The sequence below is a fragment of the Gorilla gorilla genome, chromosome 3 (assembly GCF_029281585.2).
Source record: "Gorilla gorilla gorilla isolate KB3781 chromosome 3, NHGRI_mGorGor1-v2.1_pri, whole genome shotgun sequence".
NCBI classification, from domain to species: domain Eukaryota; kingdom Metazoa; phylum Chordata; class Mammalia; order Primates; family Hominidae; genus Gorilla; species Gorilla gorilla.
The window spans coordinates 89,996,805-90,020,362 of record NC_073227.2 but is presented as its reverse complement, the minus strand read 5'-3'; the positions used below and the strand labels follow the sequence as shown (position 1 = coordinate 90,020,362).

General features: G+C 35.3%; 1 pseudogene; it reads left to right on the top strand.

Moving 5' to 3' along the window:
- Positions 1–466: 466 nt before the first annotated feature.
- LOC101142486 (sulfotransferase 1 family member D1-like) lies at positions 467–22,564 on the top strand (annotated as a pseudogene).
- Positions 22,565–23,558: the final 994 nt, after the last annotated feature.

The following is a 23,558-nucleotide window of genomic DNA, read 5'->3' as shown; positions in this document are numbered from 1 at the left end:
TTAAGAATGCCTTCCTTATCTTGTCATGCTTCAAGGCCCAGGAAAGGCCTAGCCAAAACTCTTGGTAGGCTTTTGTTACATTCCAGCCTTTGTATAAGGGCACTGCCTCTATGAGATTTTAATATCTAAATTAACCACTCAGTCAGTGCTGAAACAGTTGTTATGGAGGCCTGTGTTAGCAATACCTGCCTGACACAATGGCACTGCAATTAAGGCACTTTTCACCTGACTCCAAAGTTCAGTAAATTTATTATGTATCTCAGAATATTTTGCCTGAGGAAATGCTATAAAAGTAATTTTGCCAATAAAAAAAGTCCTAGCCTTATGTAATAAATGAACAGTACAAAATCCATAGTATTAAAATCTAATGCTGCTGGAGCTAGAGTAATGATAATACTACTAATATATTAACCTATTGTTTGATTTGATTGATACTACACTTTGGTCAAAATCTAGTTTCCTCAAAATGGACAATGAGCAGCGTGTCTTCAGAAGGGAGTTAGTGGATGTTCAGGGGATTCCCCTTTTCTAGAGCATTGCTGAAGAGTGGTTTCAAGTAGAATTGTTTGAGTCCTGACCAGATGATATTCTGATCTCTACCTATCCCAAATCTGGTAAGACATTTTCATTTGTTTGTACTCAGTGATTTGATAGTGATCCATATGTGTAAACCCACTGATCTACAGATTATTAGTCAGGTCTAACTTGAAATTATTAAACATTTTTTGAGGAAACCCTGTGGTGGTTGCTGTGAGAGTGTCATCTTAAGTCAGACTAATTTACTTCCTATTCTGAAAGGCTACCAATTGAATAGAGAATATATCTGAGAGAAAAATTAATGTTGTTTTCTTGTTTTTCTTTTTAAATTCAAATAGAAATTATTAAAACTGTATGTATATATGTTTTGGATACATTAGAATATGTATATTCCATTATATACACACACATATCATATATATTGGAATATATATTCTATACATTTTGATATTTAAATATTTTGTTTATATATTTAAACAACTGCTGATTTCAGTATACAATCTCAGAAAAACTTAAGATGACTTATTAAGAATCAACAATTTTTATTTCTCCATATCTGCTATGACAGAATCTTCTGATTTACCCAGTGATAGTTGTGCAGAGATATATCACAGATGAGGCTCTTTCTAGCCTTTTGTTCAGTTAAATTAATTTAGTCCACAATTAATCAACTGTTCCATAATTACCAAACGCCCTAAAGGCAATTTTCCTTTATATTCCTATTTAATTTCTTAAAGAAATACATTTCAAATAAACATATTGTGTACTGATTATTTTATATTATGTATATCAAAATTATCAAAAATATCAAAATTATTTTAAAGTAATGTGTAACAAGTCTCAGGAGGAAAGCCATGAATTTGAGGGATGTTAATCTGCCAAAATTATGAACCTGTATGAGAACAAAGAGCTTCTTCTAGGAAGTAAACAATGCACAATACAGATTTTGGTACATGTAAAAAACAAACTTGTTTTGACAAAGCATCTTTATTTTCTTACTACTTACCTTGCCTTCTGAGTAGTTCACCAAACCCAAATTGTTTAAGACTAAACCACATTTCATTTCATTGTTGAAATAAGTGTCTAGAGAAGGGAAGTCAGTTACTGAGAATGTACATGTCCTTTTGTTTTTGCTATTTTTGGATATATTCAAAAGAAGAAAACCATTAAGATAATCTTTGAAAGGTACCATTATACAAATAGTTCATCTACAAGATACTCATTGAAGCTAAACTTTTTCTAGTATAGTAAAAGCTAAATGGCTACACATAGTTTATTTTTTATTTTTATTTTATTTTTCTCTGTGAACTCTGCAGAGAAGTATACACATAGTTTAACATTCTTTTTCGTAGGTTTTTGTCATTGTTTCCTTTACACATGGGTGTGAACATGTCTTAAAGTTTTAAAATTATTAATATATTAGTGCCTTATTAATAATGTTACAAAAGGTACAAGTTAACTATCTCCTTAGATGAGCTAAACCATGTGCTATTTTTTTCTCTACAAAGTCCACAAACTTTTTCATTACAAAGCATACAAAACAGCTAAATTGGTATTTCTTTCAATCAGACTTCAAGGGCCGGAATTTAAAACTTTCCCCAATAAGAGATAAAATGAGTTACATTGTACTTTGAAATTTAGGTCTCTCTCCTTCTCTCTCTTTTAACTCATGAATCATTGCTTAAGCCTAAACCAGATCAAACAGCAAAATGTTCAGCGTTGGTACTGATTTGGCTCATCTGTTTTTTAGTACTAAATCTGTCTGTGATAGGATTGGGGAGATTGCCTAGTACAGGTACTCATGATTTGGGGACAAGAAGGAGGAAGAGTTGACCACAAGAAAAGACCAAAAAGGGGGCATAATGTGCTGTAGTATCTGGGTGCAATCCAAATGTGTATCTGCATATAGATCATTATTTAAAAATGTTGTCGTGTGCATGGCTTAATCAAATTATTAACTAATTAACTTAATATTTTAGTTACTGCCTCCTATTATTTAATTTATCATTATACCTTTGGTAAAGAGGAAGAAAATGGGAACAGTTAAGGAGATACTTATTTCCTATGTCTTATATTTCTTTTTTTTAGCAGTGCCTCAATAACCTGACTGTTATTAACCTGACTCAATAACCTGAATGTACAATTAAGTATACCATAGGCACATATGATTTAGATACATTTCTCAAATAACTGGTGAGACACAATATCATAATGGTCAGAGTATCTCGATCCACTCTACTCAATCAGAATCTATTGTCTTTTTTTGTGAGTGGCACACTGGTTACTGCATGGAAAATTGCGAAGTTTTTTTCTTTTCCTTCTTTACCCTTTCACCAAATCTAGAACATTTTTAAGTGAAATGCAATTCAATTCCAATAAACTTTTTGATATTAATAGGAAATTTACAAACTGATAGACATTGAAGTTGGCCACTTCCTCCACCCATTATACCCCGGAGAGTACGTTATCATTACTTACAAACTGTCTGTTTAATACTTCCTGTTTTACCTCCTTTTTGGGTCTTATTTGTATGGTATTTTAATCACATTTTACACACACACAAAAATTATATGTATGTTCAAGATAAATAAGAGCCTGGACAACACAGTGAGGCCCCTTTCCTACAAAAAATTAAAAAGTTTACCTGGGAGTGATGGTGCACAACTTAGTCCCAACTACTCAGAAAGCTGAGATGGGAGAATGGCTTGAGTCCAGGAGGCTGAGGCTACAGTGAGCCATGATTCTGCCACTGCACTCCAGCCTGGGCAACAGAGTGAGACCCTATGTCAAAAAACAAAAACAAAAGATAGATAAGGATGGTTCCTAGGAAAGGGGAGAAGAAAGGGAGTGGAAATAAAGAATACATTTTTGTTTTAGATATTGTTACACAACTTCTCTACAGCCACTGATTATCTTACACTCTTTTTGACAGAAAAGTTTAAAGTTTTGTTAATATTTTCTTTCCTTAGGGATGACCTGGATCAGTGAAATGTTGGATTTGATCTTTAACAATGGGGATGCAGAGAAATGTAAACGGGATGCAATATACAAGTGAATGCCTTTCATGGAACTTATAATTCCTGGACTCACAAATGGTATTTTTTAAATGTCTCTTTTCACTATAAGAATAAATTCCCCCCCCTTTTTTTTTGAGATATCTGGAGGAGTCATGACAGAAAATGACAAGCTTGGACAATTGAATCTTAAGCATCTGTAATAGAGGAGTCAGAATCTGACTGTGCCAATAATCATATTATATTCTTCCTCCATCCAAGGGTAATATCTGCATAAGAGAAGATTTTAATGTATGTAGCATGTTTTCTTTCAAAGACAGATGGAAGTTTTCAATGTTTAATTATTAGGTAATCATTATATAGACAAACTTCAATATTTGATTCAATATAGAATCATGTATACAAGTTATCTCATATTTACAAACTCAAGGAAAAGAGATATGGATATACGATCTTGCACTATTAAATTAAAAAAAATAGCCATAAGCTTCATGGCCTAGTTCAATCTTAGAATTCAAATATGGGAGAGCTGGAAAGGGATTTTGAAATCCTCTAGTGCAATTTTCTCATATCATAAACGATAAACAGAAGAATACAAATGAAGAAAAATTCTAGACATTGCGACTCTTGACCTGTAGCTCTTTCTGCCTCATCAAGGTGTTCTATCTGAGGATTTTATAGCCACTTATGAAGATAATAGTCTTATATTGCTCATAGGCATAAAAGAGTCTTCTCAGAGTTTATCATTTTTTTATCTCAGTGTAGATTTTAAGAGTATATGAAGTCATATAGCCATTTAAAGCCATATAGTGGGGTTTAGAAAATCTTAGATTATATTGTAAATCATATTTATAATTCTATGTTTACATGGTAGTTTGTTAATTTTTTGTGATTGTAGGTGTTGAGCAGTTGAAAAACATGCAGTCTCCTCAATTAGTGAAAACACACCTGCCTGTTCAACTTCTCCCTTCTTCAATTTGGAAGAATAACTGTAAGGTAGCAAATCTTAAAGAGATATAATTCTTATTTGTGTTGTAAATTTTTTTACCAATTATGCAGAAACACAAGGTGAGGGGTTGCAACCTCTAGATAAGTAATTGCAAAATAATAGTGTGGCTCCCATATCCCAGAGATCAAAGTAATAACAGTGGACACCAATGTTGTAGCTAGGGGTTACACTCAATGCCCAAGCACTGAGAACCTATCAACTTTTCTCAACATGCCTGTTATTCTCTAAATCCTTTGACTCATTGTCAGTTGCTTTTAAACAACGGATATTCAAATAACTCCTGAACTGCTTCTTCATTATTTAGCATAATTGTAGTTTACAAATATGCATTTATAATTGGGTACAGGCTACAAATAATATAAGATTTTATATTTAAAAATTTATTTTAAACTTTTTAAAATAAATATTTTAATTCAAGTGTAATATTTAGATAGAAAAGTCCATAAATCCTATGTATGCAGCTTGATGTATTTTAACAAAGTGAGTGTACCCATGAAATCAGCACCCAGATAAAAAATATAGAACATTGCTAGCACCCCAAAAGCTTTGTTCCTGCGTACTTCTAGTCAGTAACCCTTATCTTCAAAGATAACCACTATCCTGAATGTTTTCATGCATTACTTTGCCTTTTTTTGTCTGTAATTTTAGAGTATATACTCTTGAATATTTGACTTCTTCCATTCAACATAATATTTGTGAGATCTATCACTGTTGTGCTTGCTATTTTATTTTTGTTTTGTTTCCTTTGATGAAGCCTGTTGGATCCCAAGATGCGAGCAAAAAGCTGCTAGTTAGATATGCAAAATCTTGTTCCCCATTCAGACCTACTGAATCAAATGTTATGGAGATGGGACTCAGAAATCTGAGTTTTAACAGGACACCCATGTGAAATTGATTCATTCTAACATTTGAAAACCTATGATTGACTGAAACCATTCCATTATGTGTATGTGAATATTCCACAAGTTACTTATCCATGTGTATTAGTCTGTTTTCATGCTGCTCATAAAGCCATACTAGAGACTGGGTAATTTACAAAGAAAAAGAAGTTTAATGGACTCACAGTTCCACGTGGCTGGGGATGCCTCACAATTATTGTGGAAGGTAAAAGACATGTCTTACATGGTGGTAGACAAGAGAGAATGAGAGAGCTTGTGTAGGGAATCTCCCCTTTATAGAACCATCAGATCTTGTGAGATTTAGTCAGTATCATGAAAACAGCATGAGAAAGACATGCCCCCATGATTCAATTACCCCCCACTAGATCCCTCCCATAGCATGTGAGAATTATGGGAGCTACAATTCAAGATGAGCTTTGGATGGGGACACTCTCCCCAGAGCCAAACCACATCATTCTGCCCCAGCATCTCCCAAATCTCATGTCCTCACATTCAAAACTGATTATGCCTTTCTAACAGTTCCCCAAAGTCTTAACTCATTTCAGCATTTACTTAAATGTCCACAGTCCAAAGTCTGATCTGAGACAAGGAAAGGCCCTTTCACCTATGAGCCTGTAAAATCAAAAGCAAGTTAGTTACTTCTTACATACAATGGCGGTACAGGCATTGGGTAAATACAGCCATCCCAAATGGGAGAAATTGACTAAACAAATAGGCTACAGGTCCCATTCAAGTACAAAATTTAGTGGGGCAGTCAAATCTTAAAGCTTCAAAATTATCTCCTTTAACTCCATGTCACATATCCAGGTCACAGTGATGCAAGAGGTGGGTTCCCATGGTCTTGGGCAGCTCTGTCTCTGGGTTTGCAGGATAGAGCCTCCCTCTCATCTGCTTTCGTAGTCTGGCTAGGGAGTTTCTGTGGCTTTTACAGGTACAAGGTGCAATCTGTCTGTGGATCTATCATTCTGGGATCTGGAGGATGGTGGCCCTCTTCTCACAGATCCATTAGGTAGTGCCCCAGTGGGGACTCAGTGTGGGGGCTTCCACCCCACATTTCCCTTCCTCACTGCCCTAGCAGAGGTTCTCCATGAGGGACCTTCCCCTGCAGCAAACTTATTTCTGGACCCACCCAAGCATTTCCATACATCCTCTGAAACCCAGGCAAAGGTTTCCAAAACTCAATTCTTGACTTTTGTGCATCCACAGGCTCAATACCACATGGAGGCTGCCAAAGCTTGGGGCTTGCACCCACTGAAGCTACAGCCCAAGCTGTACCTTGACCCTTTTTAGCTATGGCTAGAGCAGCTAGGATACAGGGCACCAAGTCCCTAGCCTGCACACAGTAGGGGGGCCTGGCCTGGCCCATGAAACCATTTTTTCCTCCTATGCATCTGGGCCTGTGATGGAAGGGACTTCCACAAAAGTCTCTGACATGCTCTGGAGACATTTTTCCCATTGTCTTGATGATTAACATTTGGCTCCTCATTACTTATATAAATTTATGCATCTGGCTTGAATTTCTCCTTAGAAAATGTGTTTTTCTTTTTTCTACTGCATCATCAGGCTGCAAATTTTTCAAACTTTTATGCTGTGTTTGCTTTTAAAACTAAATGCTTTTAACAGCATCCAAGTCACTTCTTGATGCTTTACTGCTTAGAAATTTCTTCCCCCAGATACCCTAAATCATCTTTCTGAAGTTCAAAGTTACAAATTTCTAGGGCAGGGGAAAAATGCCAGCAGTCTATTTGCTAAAATGTAGGACATGTCACCTTTACTCCAGCTCCCAATAAGTTTCTCATCTCCATCTGAGACCACCTTAGCCTGGATTTCATTGTGTATATCATTGTCAGCATTTTTGTCAATGCCATTCGACAAGTCTCTAGGAAGTTCCAAACTTTCACCCATTTTCCTGTCTTCTTCTAGGCCCTCCAAACTTTTCCAATTTCTCCCTCTTACCCAGTTCCAAAGTCGCCTCCACATTTTTCGGTATCTTTATAGCAGCACCCCACTCTACTGGTACCAATTTACTGTATTAATCTGTTTTCTCACTGCTCATAAAGACATATCCAGGACTGGGTAATTTATAAGGAAAAAGAGGTTTAATGGACTCACAATGCCATGTGACTGGAGAGTCCTCACGATCATGTCAGAAGGTTAAAGACACATCTTACATGGCAGCAGACAAGAGAGAATGAGAGAGCTTGTGTAGGGAAACTCCCATTTATAAAACCATCAGATCTTGTGAGACTTGTTCACTGTCATGAGAACAGCATGGGAAAGACCCACTTCCATAATTCAATTACCTCCCACAGGGTCTCTCCCACAACACAGGGGCATTATGGGAGCTACAATGCAAGATGAGATTCGGGTGAGGACACAGACAAACCATATCATCATGGTACTATTGATGTGAAGTTGGATTGTTGCTAGTTTTCAGTAATTAAAACAGTGTTGCTATTCTCATTTTTATACAAGTCTTTTATTTCACATATACTCACAGATCTCTCTTGCTTATATATCTTGGGATAAAAACTGCTGGATCTTAAGTTATGCATTTATCCACATTAGGAGATATTTCCAAATGCTTTTCAAAACATATGCACCAGGTTTCACTTTGATCAGCATTGTATAACATTTGAAGTTATGCCACATCCTGGCCAACACAGAATATAGCTATAATATTTAATTTTAGCCATACTAGTAAATGTCTGGTGGCATTGCACTGTTGCTTTACTTTGTATTTCCCTAATGACTTATTAGATGAAGCCCCTTTACATAGCTTATTGACCATCCAGATGTCTTTTTTGAGATACCTATTTAAATCTTTTGCCTCTTTTCCTGTAGGGGGTACTTTCTCTTTATTATTAAGAGAGAAGTTCTCTATATATTCTGGATGTGAGAAGTTCTCTATATATTCTGGATGCAAATTCTTTGATGAGATGATTATATTTCTTATATCTTAACTTACTGTTTTATTTTTGTATTTTCACTTTTCTTTTTGTGATCAATATATACGGTTTTTCCTTTATGGTTAGGGCTTTTTATTTGTTTTTAAAAATGCCTACCCCAAATCATGAGATATTCTCCCTTCTGTTTACGTCTAGAGGCTTTATTGTTTTAGTTATTACCTTTAGAGCTAAATATCTGTACTTATAAGGACTGACAGTCTTTTTAAAAATTTCTAACAAAATAGTAATTCTGTGTCTCACTCTTTCTCCCTTGTACACATGCACAAGTCCATGTGTTATTTTCCAAATGTTTTCTGCTAGTGTAAAAGAAAAAATCTGAGACAAGTTAAATTTAACAGATTTTAATTGAGCAGAACAAATTTTATGAACCAGATAGAATTCGGGATCAAAAGTGGTTCAGAGGCTATATCCCACAAAGTGAGCAGACAATATTTATAACCAAACCAATGGAAATGGGATACAGAAACAGCTTAATAGGCTGCAGTTTGGCAGTTGCCTTATTTGGTCATAGTTTGCAGCTTTCAGCCTATGATTGGCTAACATTGGGTTGCTATGACTGGTTGAAATTCAGCAACTTGTTAGGAGAGTATACACTCAGGTTAGGTTGCAGGGTGTTTATGCATTAAGTGAGGTTACTGTTTGCTATGCATGGAGGTAGCTTTAGTTGAAGCTTAGTTCAATTTCACAATAATATATAGACATAAAAGTAATATTTACAATTTGATATTTTCTTCTAAAATCTTGCTAAACTCATTTAATAAATCTAATAACTTTTTAATATTCCATTTAATTTTGTATATATATGCTCCTGCTGTCAGCAAATTCCTTTTGCCTAATCCGGGTACATTTCCCTCTTTTTCTTGCCTTAATAAACTGGATACAATGTCTACTATAATGTCAAATAGGAGTAGTGAGAGCAGACATCTTGTCTTACTCTTGGTTTTATGAAAAGTGCATGCAATATTTCACTGTTAAGTATGATGGTATTACCTGTTTTATTTTTGTAGATACTTTTATTTGGCTGAGGAAATTCCTTTCCAAGGTTTTTATTAGGCATGCATCCTGGATTCAGTCTAATACTTTCTTGGTGTCCATTAAGATCCATCATACAGTTTACCGTCATTTTTTTCTTTTAATATGATGAATTACATTAACTGATTTTTTTTTTTTTTTGAGATGGAGTCTCAATCTGGAGTCCAGGCTGCACTCCAGGCAGCCTCCCGAGTAGCTGGGAATACAGGTGCATGCCACCATGTCTGGCTAACTTTTGTATTTTTTAATAGAAACAGGGTTTCACCTTATTGGTCAGGCTGGTCTTGAACTCCTAACCTCAGGTGATCCATCCGCCTCTGCCTCCCAAAGTGCTGGGATTACAGGCATGAACCAACGCACTCAGTCGGATTTTTCAATGTTAAAACAACCTTGTATATGTTGAATTTTGTCTAATGCTTTTTCTCCATTAAGATCTATCATATGACTTTCCATTATTTTAGTCAATTAATATGATAAATTTCATCGGTTGATTTCCAAATGTTAAAATGACTTTGCATACCTTGTTTTTAGTTATGTGTATTATTATATTTTAATATATTCTTTGATTTGGTTATCTAGTTTAAAAATGCACCTTTGATCATGAATGATATTGATCCATAGTTCTATTTTTCTGTGATGTCTTTGTCATTGGCTGCAATGGCTTTGATATTAGGGTAGTTCCGGCCTCAGGAGTTGGAAAATATTTAAGTATTTGCTCTTCTTCAATTTTTCAGAAGTGTTTGGTTAAATCATTGTCATTTTAGTCTTAAATAATTTGTACCATTGAAGCCAGCTGAACCTGAGATTTTCTTTGTCTGAAAGGCTTTTTGTTTGTTTGTTTGTTTGTTTTTCTACGAAGTCACTGTAGTTAACAGAAATAGGAGCATTCTGCTTATGTTCCTTTCCTTACTTAATGTTTGGTATTTTGTGTCTTTCAAAAAAATTGATCTATTTTGTTTAAATTGTCAAATTTTTGTAATAAAATTGTTTGCAATATTCCTTTAATATTTGTAAAATCTGTCCAGATGTCACCTTTCTCACTCTTCATGTATTTTTTAATTTTCTTTTAGAGATAAAATATCACTCTGTCACCCAGACTGGAGTATAGTAATATAAGCATAGCTCACCGCAGCCTCAAACTCCTGGGCTCATGTGATCCTTCAGCCTCAGCCTCCTGAGTAGCTGGAACCACAGTCATGTGCCACCACATCTGGATAATTTTTTTAAAAATTTTATGTAGAGACGGGGTTTTACCGTGTTGCCCAGGTTGGTATTGAACCCCTGGCCTCAAGCAATCCTTCTGACTCCATCTCCCAAAATGCCAGGATTATGGACATGAGCCACTCCATGGCCGGCCCACTTTCTCAATAATATTTTATCAGTTGCTTGGAGAAGTGTATTGAAATTTGACTATAAATTCTTTATTTCTCCTTTCAACTCTGTCTGTTTCAGTTTTTATAAGCAAAATCAGTCAATAAGCATTTAATCAGTAATCATACATGGAAATGTTACTGTGTATCTACAAATATTGTGACTGGTATTATAAATACAAACATAAATAATACATTATCTGCCATCTAATTGAATTTTACTTAATTTCTACAAATACCATCAAGCTTCTTCTGCATGCCAGTCACTTCCCTGTACTCTACTGGGCAATGGTTAAAAAAGTCTGTGACCTTTGTCCTGTTTAGCATGCAGTCCTGTGGAATACCTTAAGTGGTATGAAAAAAACAGATCTATTTGAAGAATAATTACCTATCAGTAAGATAAAATAACTATTGGTAAGAAAAATAATTACCTATCAGTAAGAAAAATAATTACTATCAGTAAGATATATTTGAAAAATAATTACCTATCAATAAGATACATTCTTTCTTATCTACCATTTCTTAATGTATTAGAAAATATTCTAAAACATTACGTAAAAAAGATTCTATTTGGCAAAGAAGTCTTACAGAGAAAAAAAATTGGTCAGCATCCTGAAGAAAGAGTAGGGACATTTTCACATATACAGGACATTTCATGGAGAGGAAACTGTGTATACATAGGTTAAGAGATGTGAAACAGCAAGAGATATGTTAGAGATCTACAAATGGTTAAGTACAATGTGTAAAATGTAAAGTGTTGAAAATGAATATGGGAAGTAGACAATCACTAAGTCCCTACATTTGACAGAGATGTTTAGAGTACATCTTTACCCCAGCACCTTTAATAGAAAGAGGAAAATAGCTGTTCTTTTTCATTTGAAAACCTGATATTTTCATCTTATTATACAAAAAGTTTTTATACTTGTGATTATGTGTGACTTTCTTTTTTCCTTTCGAAGTCCAATTAAAAACAAGAGAGATAAGGGAGTAGACAAGTAATTTATTATCTTAATTCCAGTATTAACAATCTACAGAAGCCCCAGGAACCCATGGCTTGATTTTAGGAAAACTGAAAGATATCTAAATTTTTTTTTCTTTTGAGAAATGGGGTCTTGCTTTGTCTATCACTCAGGTGGAATGCTGTGGCATGATCATATTCACTGCAGCCTCAAATCCTGGGCTCAAATGATCACCCAGCCTCACCCCCCGGAGTAGCTGGGACTACAGGTGTCCCACACCATGCCTGGCTAATTTATTTTATTTGAAGAGACAATGTCATACTACGTTGGCCAGACTGGTCTGCACCTCCTGGCGTCAAGTTATCGTCCTGCCTTGGCCTCCCAAAGTGCTGGGATTACAGGTATGAGCCACGGTGCCTGAGCAAGCACTGGAGGATATCTGTGAATAGCCTTCTTTTTACACTGAGGCTAGCAGAAACAGTTCCTACTAAGAAAGTTACAGGTGAGGATGTTAGGTAAACAGTTGACTTATTATCATAGTCTCTTGGAATTGAAATAAGAAGTAACTGGAAATGTTTGTAGGTTTACTATTTTCTCAAGAAGTTATGCCAGTAACAGTCTCAACTCTTAGAGCTATATACCCAAGCTGTTGAAAAACCCTTTTTCAGCCACTCCCTTTTAATCCAAATCCTTGTCTCAGACTATGAGAACTATTAACAGTAACTTGGGAATATAAAGTTTCCTATTTTATTTGCCCATCACTTGGGGACAAAGGAAGTTAGATGGAAGATGTTAGATGGAAGATGGCTTCTTCCTGAATGCACACTCCCTTAGGAATATATTTATTTCATGGGTGGCTGAGTCCTCAGTATTATTAGGTGTGCTTCAAGTGAGAAGTAGGTTTAATAGATTTTTGCCTGAGAACCGAACCTAATTACCAATGAGACATAACAATATCATTTTTGCCTTCAAGAAGACTTGAGGCCACATATGTAAATTAAATTATAATCTCACACCAGTAATTAGAAGTATCAATGATTGTTATGTAACCACGATCATGGGTAGAATAAAGAAGTTTTAATCTTTTGTGACTCTGAGTTTATCCAAGTAATAATTTATTTTCAATAAAATATTGGGCATTTTTTCATCTTTTAAAAAATTGCTTATCCTTTTTATTAGTAGTTTTAATAAATGATGCAGAAAAATATTCTGAATTTAAGCATAATATTAACAAGTTTTTATTAATTTAATACTTATTATAATTCTTAGATTTGATTTTTCATGTTTCAAGAGATGCTCTTGCTGGGGTGGTGACACATGCCTGTAATCCTGCTATGGTGAGGCGTAGGCATAGGTAGGAGAATTGCTCAAGCCCAGGAGTTTGAGATCAGCTTCTGCATTATAAAGAGACCTCCCACTTAAAACATCAACAACCACAACAAAAAACAAAAACAAGATAGAGAGATGTTCTTTTCTTTTCTTTTTGAGAGATAAAGAAAAAGTAGGCATGTGAGAGATGAGAACTCTTCATGTTAAAACAACATACAAATTGTTGAGTATCCTACATCAGGATATAGATATAAATGCCAAAATCAGGAAATAGAAAACAAGCATTCTGTTAAAGTGAGCAAAAGCCTAAAAACTATTAGACAATAGAAACAAAGTCCTGCTTTTTCAAATCTCTCCACAGATGATCTACGTGGCACGGAATGCCAAAGATGTGGCTGTGTCTTATTATTATTTCCACCAGATGGCAAAAATGCACCCAGATCCTGGAACTTGGGAGGAGTTCCTGGATAAATTCATGACTGGAAAGTGTGAGTCCTGTTCATCATTTAATCATGGAGCTCTGTAATGAAAAGCCTTCTTTTGCAAAGAGATATAAATTTTAAATATGTTTAGTGTTTATTATAAACCAATTATGTACCCAGCACTCTACTAATGCATTAGGAAGACTACAGAGGAAGCAGAATATATTATTGTCTCTTTCCTTAAGGGACTTTTGGGTTATAAGTGACAGACAGATACTTCAGTCCCTGATCTCATCATTTTATTCATGATTAGTGACTATGGGCAATTTATTTAAGCACTTTCCTCTTGCTATCCATGACACTGCACAAGTAAATTTTATACATATTTTAAAATTCTTTCTTATCTACCATTTCTTTATTTTTATTATACAAAATGAGTTAAAGGTTTTTTTTCTCAAGAGTTTGTTCTTCTATCTCTGTATTCTCTTCCTCAGGGAAACATATTCACGTCCACAGTAATAACTCTACCTTTAATTCTCATTTAATATTCTGTATAATCTTTATCTTTCAGGCAGACACGTATCAATAATATCTTTCATGGGTTTACTCATGCCATTCCTTGGACTAATTTTTTTGTCCATAGAATGTGATCCTTATTTTTATTATCAAAGTTCAACTCTTTATTTTAGATTCAAATGCACTCATTTTCCTCCACATCCTTTTCTTTCTTTTTTTTTTTTTTTGCTTAATAATTTCTTCATTATGATTTCAATCTCTCTGTCAAATTTCTTGTTCTGGTTACTTATTATTTTCCTTATTTCTTTACATTCTCTGTATTTTATGGAATTCCTTGAACTTTCTTAAAAGAGCTATTTTGAAGTCTTTGTAAGACAATTCATATATGTCCATTTCTTTAGGGTCAGTCACTGGCAGATTATTTTGTCTGTTTGGTGATATCACATTTTCCTGATTGTTCTTGATCCTTGCTGTCATGCAACAATATCATGCAACAATGTCTACACATTTGAACAGGTAGGTGCTTACTATAGTCTTTTCACACTGTCTTTATTTGGGAATGCCTGTTAACACTAAGCCTGTTCAGAGATTTTGGATGGGCCATCTGGCATGGACCCTAAGTACCAGTTGTTGCAGCATTAGTGAGTCCTAGTGTTGCAGTTATTATTTTAGCCAAGCACCATGCTTGGCTAAAAGAAGCATGTGCTACAGTTGTTTCAGCACTAGGGGTAAACTCTAAGCCTGGGGCCACAGTGCTGCAATTGTTGCAGCACTATGGGTGACCTCTAAGCCTGGGGCCACTGTGGCTGGCATGGTGCTTGGCTAAAATTCTGCGGCCACTAAGGCTAGCACAGCACTGGGGCATGTCCAAAACCCCATGGCCACTGAGGTCTGCCTGCCACTAAGAGCTATCCAGAGCCCAAGGCTGCTGTAGTTGGCCAGTGGTGATAAAGACTGAAGACTGAGTCTACCTCACAGGGATACAGGTTCTGACCTGGTGTGGGGGCAGGTCTGGAGGCTCAGTCTGCAGGCACTGGCCTGGAGTCTGAGCCCGTAGGGTTCTACCTAGTGCTTTATTTTACTGTGACATCCAAGACAAAGTCCTACACTTACTTGCTTCTCTTTCACCCAAGTACACTGTATCTCTCTCCATTTTGTGTTGCCTGGAGGGGGAAAAGGAATGACACGGATAATGCAAAACTTTTATTCCTACTCTCGTCAATGTATCTTTTATTATTATTGTGCTATAATTAGGTAATGTGGCCTCTCACCTGACTTTATTAGCTCTTGTGGAGGTACTTTTGTGTGTAAAGAGTTGTTCAAATTGATATTTCTGCAAGGGCATGATCACCAAAGAGTCCTATGCTACCATCTTGCTCCACCTTCCTCTGAACCCAATGCTTTCTTCTTTAATTGGTCTCTCTTGACTTGCAGTTAGGAGAAACCAGGCTGAACATCCAATATTTTGTTTAGAAATCTCCTCAGCTAAATATCTAAGTTTATTACTTACAAGTTACACTTCCCACAAAACACTAGAACACAATTTGGCCAACTTATTTTCCACTTTATAACAATTAATGACTTTCCTCCAGTTTCCAATAATATGTTCCTCATTTGTCTGAAACCTCATCAGAGTATCTTTAACTTTTGAAGTATTTTGTTCAACATATTTCTACTAATATTCTGCTCATGATGACAGTTGTATCATGAGAGAAGTTTTCTTTATAAAATTCTTCTTTTGTTTTATAAGCCCTTATCATAATCATTCATAGCATCTATATTTCTACCAACCATCTCTTCAAGGCAATCTAGGATTTATTTTTTTCTAATATGTAACTCAAAGCTCTTAAACTTCTATTCTATTCTCTTCAACTTCAACTTCTATCTGATTCCAAAGCCCCTTCCACATTTTAGGTATTTATTACAAAAAAGTACCCCACTTCCCAGGATCAAAATCTATATTATTTTGCTAAGGCTGTCATAACAAATTTCCACAGACTGGACTGGATCTGATGTTTTAAACAATAGCAATGTATTTTCTCACAGCTCTGAAGGGTAGAAGTCCAAGATCAGTATTTCATTAGGATTAGTTTCTTCTGAGGCTTTTCTTTTTGGCTTGTATATAACTGTTTTTCCCCCTATTTTCAAATGGTTGGTGAGTGTCTGTGTCCTAATTTTCTCATCCTGTAGAAACAATTGGATTAGGACCCACCTAATGCCTTAATTTTCACTTAATCTTAATTTCATTTAATTATCTATTTAAAGACCCATCTCCAACTACAGTCACATTCTGAGGTACTGGGATTTAGGACTTCAACATATGAATTTTGAGAGAACGGAATTCATCTTATTATATAAGAATTTTGTTCCTTCCAAGGAGATTTTAAATTCATTGAGAACAGTGGTTATCTCATATACTTCTCTTATGCTTATTCCTTTCTTGAACTAATAGCTAATCAATGTGTGCACATTGATAATGATGATTTGGAATAACATATAACCATTATTTATTTTATGTATAGTGTAATTTTGCAAAAAAAAAAAAATCTTTCAATTTAGTGTGTTTTGGTTCCTGGTATGACCATGTGAAGGGCTGGTGGGAAAAGAAGAAAGATTATCGTAGCCTTTACCTATTTTATGAAGACATGAAAGAGGTAAGAAGTAACTGCATTTTATTATTTGTTTTTGAAAGAAAGAAAAGATTCATCTTCTTTGCATAATACTTTTGTTTCCTCTCTGTCTGTAAATATGACTAACTTACCATTCTTTCAATTGCAGCTTGAAAATGGATGTTTTACGCATCCACATCTTTCTAGCACCACTGCCTCCCACTCTACTTTAGACATCTAAATTTCTTTGGACAACCTCATCTTGCATTATCCATCCATAAAGAATAATATTTTAAAATTCTAAATCCTAATATGCCACTCCATGCTTCAAATCTCTTAATGGCTTTGGTCCCTACATAAAATATAAAATAATAATTAAGAGCATACATAGAGTGACATTCTTTCATCCCCATCTATTTCTACAACCTCTTCTTATGCCACCTTTCCTTAACTCACTGAGTGTACCTGAAAAAATTTATTTACTCATTTTCATTTAACCTTTTTTTATTCTTAAGATCTTTGTCATGTGAAGTTTGTGAGTCATACTTGCATTCAAAACTGAAGTCTGTGTCAGGTAAAACTGTTACTGTAGTCTACCTTCCTTGATTTGCTTAAGGTCCAGCAGCCCTCACTCAAGTCTCATCTTGGTCCCTTAGATTTCTCTAAATTCCTTTAAGATAGCTGTTACTCTCATTTATCTCTAATTTGATAAATCTGTTGTACATCTCAAGAGAAACCACCTGACTCAGCTAAGATATCTGCCTCTGGCGGGTTCCTTAGTCAAATTTTCATCATCTTCTGCATCCTGCTTAAACTACTTTGTACCTGTCACTCTGAATGACAGTGAGACACTGTATTGGTCAGTTTTTGCATCATGATAAATACCTGTGGCTGGGTAATTTATAAAGAAAAGAGGTTTAATTAGCTCGTGGTTTTGCAGGCTGTACAGAAAGCATGCTGCTGGCAGCCTGCCTCTAGTGAGGGCCTTAGGAAGCTTACAATTATGGCTGAAGATGATGAAGACCCAGCATGTCACATGATGAAAGTGGGAGCAAGAGAGAGAGTGGGGAGGTACCACACACTTTTAAACAACTAGATCATGGGAGAACACACTCAATATTGTGAGGACAGAACCAAGCCATTCATGAGGCATCTGTTCCCATGATCCCAAACACCTTCCACCAGGCCCCACCTTCAACATTGGGGATTACATTTCAACATGAGATTCGGAAGAGACAAATATCCAAACTATGATATATCAGATGTTATTCTATTTATGGGTCAAGAAGCAACAAGAGGCCGGGTGCAGTGGCTCACGTCTGTAATCCCAGCACTTTGGGAGGCCGAGGTGGGCAGATCAGGAGGTCAGGAGATCCAGATCATCCTGGCTAACACGATGAAACCCTGTCTCTACTAAAAATATATAAAAAAAAATTAGCCAGCGTGGTGGTGGGCGCCTGTAGTCCTAGCCACTCCGGAGGTTGAGGCAGGAGAATGGCGTGAACCCGGGAGGTGGAGCTTGCAGTGAGCTGAGATCGCGCAACTGCACTCCAGCCTGGGAGACAGAGAGAGACTCCGTCTCAAAAAAAAAAAAAAAAAAAAAAAAAAAGAAGCAACAAGAAGTGTTTGGGTCTATAAGAGGGTAAGAATTATATTGAAAGAAAACTTTTCTACATTGGGCCATTATAAGGTCTTCAAGCAAAGGAATTTTAGTCTCCTCAAATATGAGAAGGGAATCTACATGTGCTACATGTGCTGGAAGAGAACTTCATAATTACTCAAGGGTTTATGATTCTCTGTGTCATCAAATCAACAAATATTCACATTCTGAGCTTGAGCATTCCACCCTTCATCATTCTTAAATTTAACTTTCACATGTTAGACTTGGAACAACTGTGAATTCAACTTCTACAAATTAAGGTTTGTGTCTAATTTTCAACAATTGCAGCTCTGTGACTACAAGAAACAGATTTTTTAGGGCCATTCATAGAAACTCTCTGGTTCTGTTTCATTGAATTGACATGAGTCACTCAGGAAAGCTAAATCTCAGGTTGTCTTTCTGCTTGATCTTGCTAGGTAATTAAGGTTATGGCTTTATGCCTCAGTTTGATTTGAAACACTGAGAAGAACACCCACCTGACAGGTAGCAGGGCACAAACTCTGTCTAGAATGTCATGCTTCATTGTATCTAATATGCCTTCCTATGTCCAGTCTGAAGCACAGAGAAGGGAAACCTTAAGAAATACATCAAATAAATATCTCTTATTCCTTGCTGTCTTTATCTTCCCCGCCATTCTTTAGGTTAGAAAATCATCACACCAGTTAGAATGGCGATCATTAAAAAGTCAGGAAACAACAGATGCTGGAGAGGATGTGGAGAAATAGGAACAACTGTAAACTGGTTCAACCATTGTGGAAGACAGTGTGGCAATTCCTCAAGGATCTAGAACTAGAAATACCATTTGACCTAGCCATCCCATCACTGGGTATATACCCAAAGGATTATAAATCATGCTGCTATAAAGACACGTGCACACGTATGCTTATTGCAGCACTATTCACAATAGCAAAGACTTGGAACCAACCCAAATGTCCATCAATGATAGACTGGATTAAGAAAATGTGGGGGAGGGGGAGGGATAGCATTAGGAGATATACCTAATGTAAATGACGAGTTAATGGGTATAGCACTTCAACATGGCACATGTATACATATGTAACAAACCTGCATGTTGTGTACATGTACCCTAGAACTTAAAGTATAATAAAAAAAGGTAAAGAGATTTTCAAATATAAAATTTCAAATATATATATATATAAAAGAAAATGGACTATATTTTACTTTCCATCTTATATACTCATACTATCAAATAATCTATGTAGGTATGAGAGGTAGAAAGAGAATCTTCTTTCCACTATAAGAGAATTATTGAGATAGGTATCAATTCTTGGTGTTAAATTTGCTTAATAAAGTAGATTAACAGATCTTAAAAATTATACCTAATGATAATAACAGGTTGCTCTGTTACCATTGGTTATTCTAAAGGTGAATTCTATTTTGGAATTTGAAAGTTTGAGTATTAACCTAATCTTTTTCTTTACAGTTTAAATATTTCTTTTAGCAGATGGTTTGCTTGGTATAATCAAGAATAGAATATGTACTTAGAAAAGCAAAATTTAAAATGCACATAAAAATCTAAAATTATTTTATCTATTACTTTGTCATATGTAGAACCTTGGTAAATGCATTCTCTGCTTCATGACCAAATCTGCCTGAAATGATTATTTTTTTCTATAATTTCTTTATAATCCTAAGTGTGAAATTCAGAAGGTGTTAAAGTTTCTGGAGAAAGACAAGCCAGAAAAAATTGTGGATAAAATCCTCCATCACAGCTCTTTTGATGTGATGAAGCAGAACTCTTGTACAAATTATACTACTATGGGAAAGAATGAGATGGACCATTATGTGTTTCCCTTCATAAGGAAGGGTGAGGCCATCATATACTGGTTTCTGTACAGCTTGCTATTGTGATCATGGAGAGAGTAGATAACAGCAATATTGTAGGAAATGGAAAGAAATTTGGTATACTGGGGAGAGAAAAATGGAAAACTAAACAAAACAAAAAAATTTTAGAGGAAATAATCCGTGGCAAAGAAATTCTTTTTTTCTCAGGAAGTCTAACATGTAAGACAAGCCTTCTAATGAGAAATATTTACTAAATAGCATGTGAATCAATAAGCATGAGTGTTGGCACCCATTTCTATGTCAGAAGAATGCCCTTTGTCTGAATCATCTAGATACTCTCTACATTCCTTAAAAATTTTACTGTGTTAGGTAGCTAGCTTAAATAATGTTAGGCATACTAAATTAATAAAAGAGTGTCCACTCCTTGAATTTGTTGCTATGACTATGGTAAATTATTCATTCCTCATTAAAGAATCTCAGTGGCATAAAACCACACATTTCATTTCTCATTTCAGTAACATGTTGGTGGATACTAGTCACCTATGGCCACTGCACTGAGCTCTCCTGGGCTCAGCTTCCTGGATCTTCTCTTTCTGAAACCCAGGCTGAAATTGCTGCCCATATGTGGATTATGCCCAATATCATGATAGAGAGAAAAAGCAAGAGAGTCAATGAAACTTATAATATCTTTTGAAACTTCTTTTTAGATGTGGTGTGTGTCACATATATTCAAAGTTCATTGGCCAAAGCATATTAGAAATCCAAGCTATGTTAAGGGGCAAGGAGGAATTGCACAACACATGACAGTGAACAGGGATGTAAAATCCTCTTATGGTAAAGAAGGGAGTAAATAATTGTTAGCAGTAAAAAAATTTAAGACATTTTTTGAGAGACAGGTGTTTTGGCTATAGGCTATAAAGTGTAATGGTAATTATAATGTGTTTTCATAGGTCTCAGGTTTTTTTTTTCATTTTAATTAGGAAGTATGCCATGGGTAAGTATTGCTGGGAATATCTGGATCTCGGCCAGGTACAATTTTGTCTTTCAGGAGATGTTTGGCAACTTCTGCAGACATTTTTGATTGTCACAACTAGGAGGAGACTGTTGGCATTGCATAGAGGCTAGGAAAGCTGCTAAACATCCTACAATGCCCAAGTCAGTTCTCCTTTCCCCCAGCAAAGAATTGTCTGGCTCCAACTTTCAACAGTGAATATTTAAATCAATTAAGTAAAACGCCAAAGTTGAGAAACCCTGAGCCAGATTAACATAGATTTTAGATATTTTTTCCTACAACCAGGCTTCCAACTATATCTCTGCCTTACCCTGCGATATATTCTATGAAAATGGCATTAATTTTTCTTATCAGATATTTATTGTAAATGCTATGTCCTATATCCTTCCTGTAAGGTTTTCGAGAAGGATAACATTTTGAAGACTGGGAAATTCTGTGGTAAAAAACAAAAAAATGATTAATTGCATTTAACCCAGCAATGTCCAATCTTACTTGACCATAAAACTTTTTTTTTAATAAATTATCATTTGACATGGGGAAACATATATATGTATATATATATGTATATATATATGCTTATATGTATTTATACATGTTTATACATATTTATATACATTTATATATTTATATATGTGTGTGTGTGTGTATATATATATATATATATTTATTTATTTATTTTGAAACAGAGTCTCGCTCTGTCCCCCAGACTGGAGTGAAGTGGTGTGATCTCGACTCACTGCAGCCTCCACTCTTGGGTTCAAGTGATTCTTCTTCCTCAGCCTCCCAAGTAATTGGGATTTAGGCACATGCCACCACACCTGGCTAATTTTTGTATTTTTATTAGAGATGGGGTTTCACCATGTTGACCAGGCTGGTCTCGAACTCCTGGCCTCATGTGATCTGCCGCCTCGGCCTCCCAAAGTGCTTGGATTACAGGTGTGAGCCACCACGCCCAGCCAGAAAACATAATTTTAAAAGGACTAAAAAGTCCTTTATATCTTTTGTTTAGAAAATTCTTGAAGCCAAAGAATCGAGATTTTGAGATGTGTTTTTTTCCCAGTGACATTTCTATAAGCTATTTAAGGGATTGTTTATTTACACAGGATACTGAAAAAATCTGTGGGAATTTTTTGAAGACTAACAAGGTCTAGAAGTATGGGAGTGGAAGTTTAGGATGAGAGATATGGCACCGATATGATGTCCAAAAGTTAAAGGGGTAAAAATAAAGGGTATAGTAATTCAAATTAAAACTTGTTTCAGAAGAAACATTTTACAGTAGTCTCAAATGTGTTATTTTATATTTCTTTTTAGGTGTTTCAGGAGACTGGAAGAATCAATTCACTGTAGCCCAGTATGAGAAATTTGAAGATTATGAAAAAAAAATGAAAGAGTCCACACTGCAGTTTCGATCAGAAATCTAAGAAGTACCTGCTTTTTCTCAATCTCCTTTAGTTAGCACTTAATTTATAAGAAGGAAATCTTTCCCGTATTTGGTAAAGGAAAATTCAGTAGTGATGTATTTCTTATTTACCCACATTGTTTGTAATGGAATAATAAAAAAATTGCAAAGTCTACATAGGAAAACTCAATAGTATCTCTATGATTTTAATTTCCTTCCACTCTGTTTTGGCTAGCCTTACAAATGAAAGTATAAAATGAAGTTTAAAATCTACAAAGTTACCCTATTTTTCAAATCTAATTCTGAATTGCTAGACTTGCCAAGAAGACATTTAGGCCAGTTTTCAAGATTAATGGATCAGAACAAAAAAAGGCTTAATTTCTCTCTGTTCTATGCTGAGAGTAATCCCAGCGTAATATAAGTTTGACAACATCTTTGTACAAGAAATTCACTGAAATTTATTGCCCTAGAATGGTTTACTATAGATTAAATTTTGAATAGTTTATTATTCATAGTATTTTACAGTCATATTTCATATGTTAATGATCTAAAATAGCACCAAACAAGTAATCGGAAAATGTGTTCAATGAAGTATTGTTTGCATAGTAATGTGTTATCTACTGCCAGAGAGAAAAATCAGTTAGTTATAATGATATTAAAGTGATTAAAATGTATTAAATACCTCTTGTGCAGTAACCCTGAATGCAAAGAACTTTAAGTCAGGTGAGAGACAAAAAGACAACGTGGGGAAACTTTGTCCCTTCTGCTAAATTTTGCTGTGAACCTAAAACTGCTTTAAAAAAATAAGAGTCTCTCAAAGAAAAAAAAAAAACAAAATAAAAATATATACACAGAGAAATAATTATGACAGCTTACAAAACAGCCACAATACTAGCAGCTGACATTTACTGAGTACTTAAATTGTGCCGCAAACTATGCTATACAGTTTACATAGCTTTAGTTCAACTGACATCCATTCAAGTCTTTAACATATATATTTTAATTTTTCCTAATTT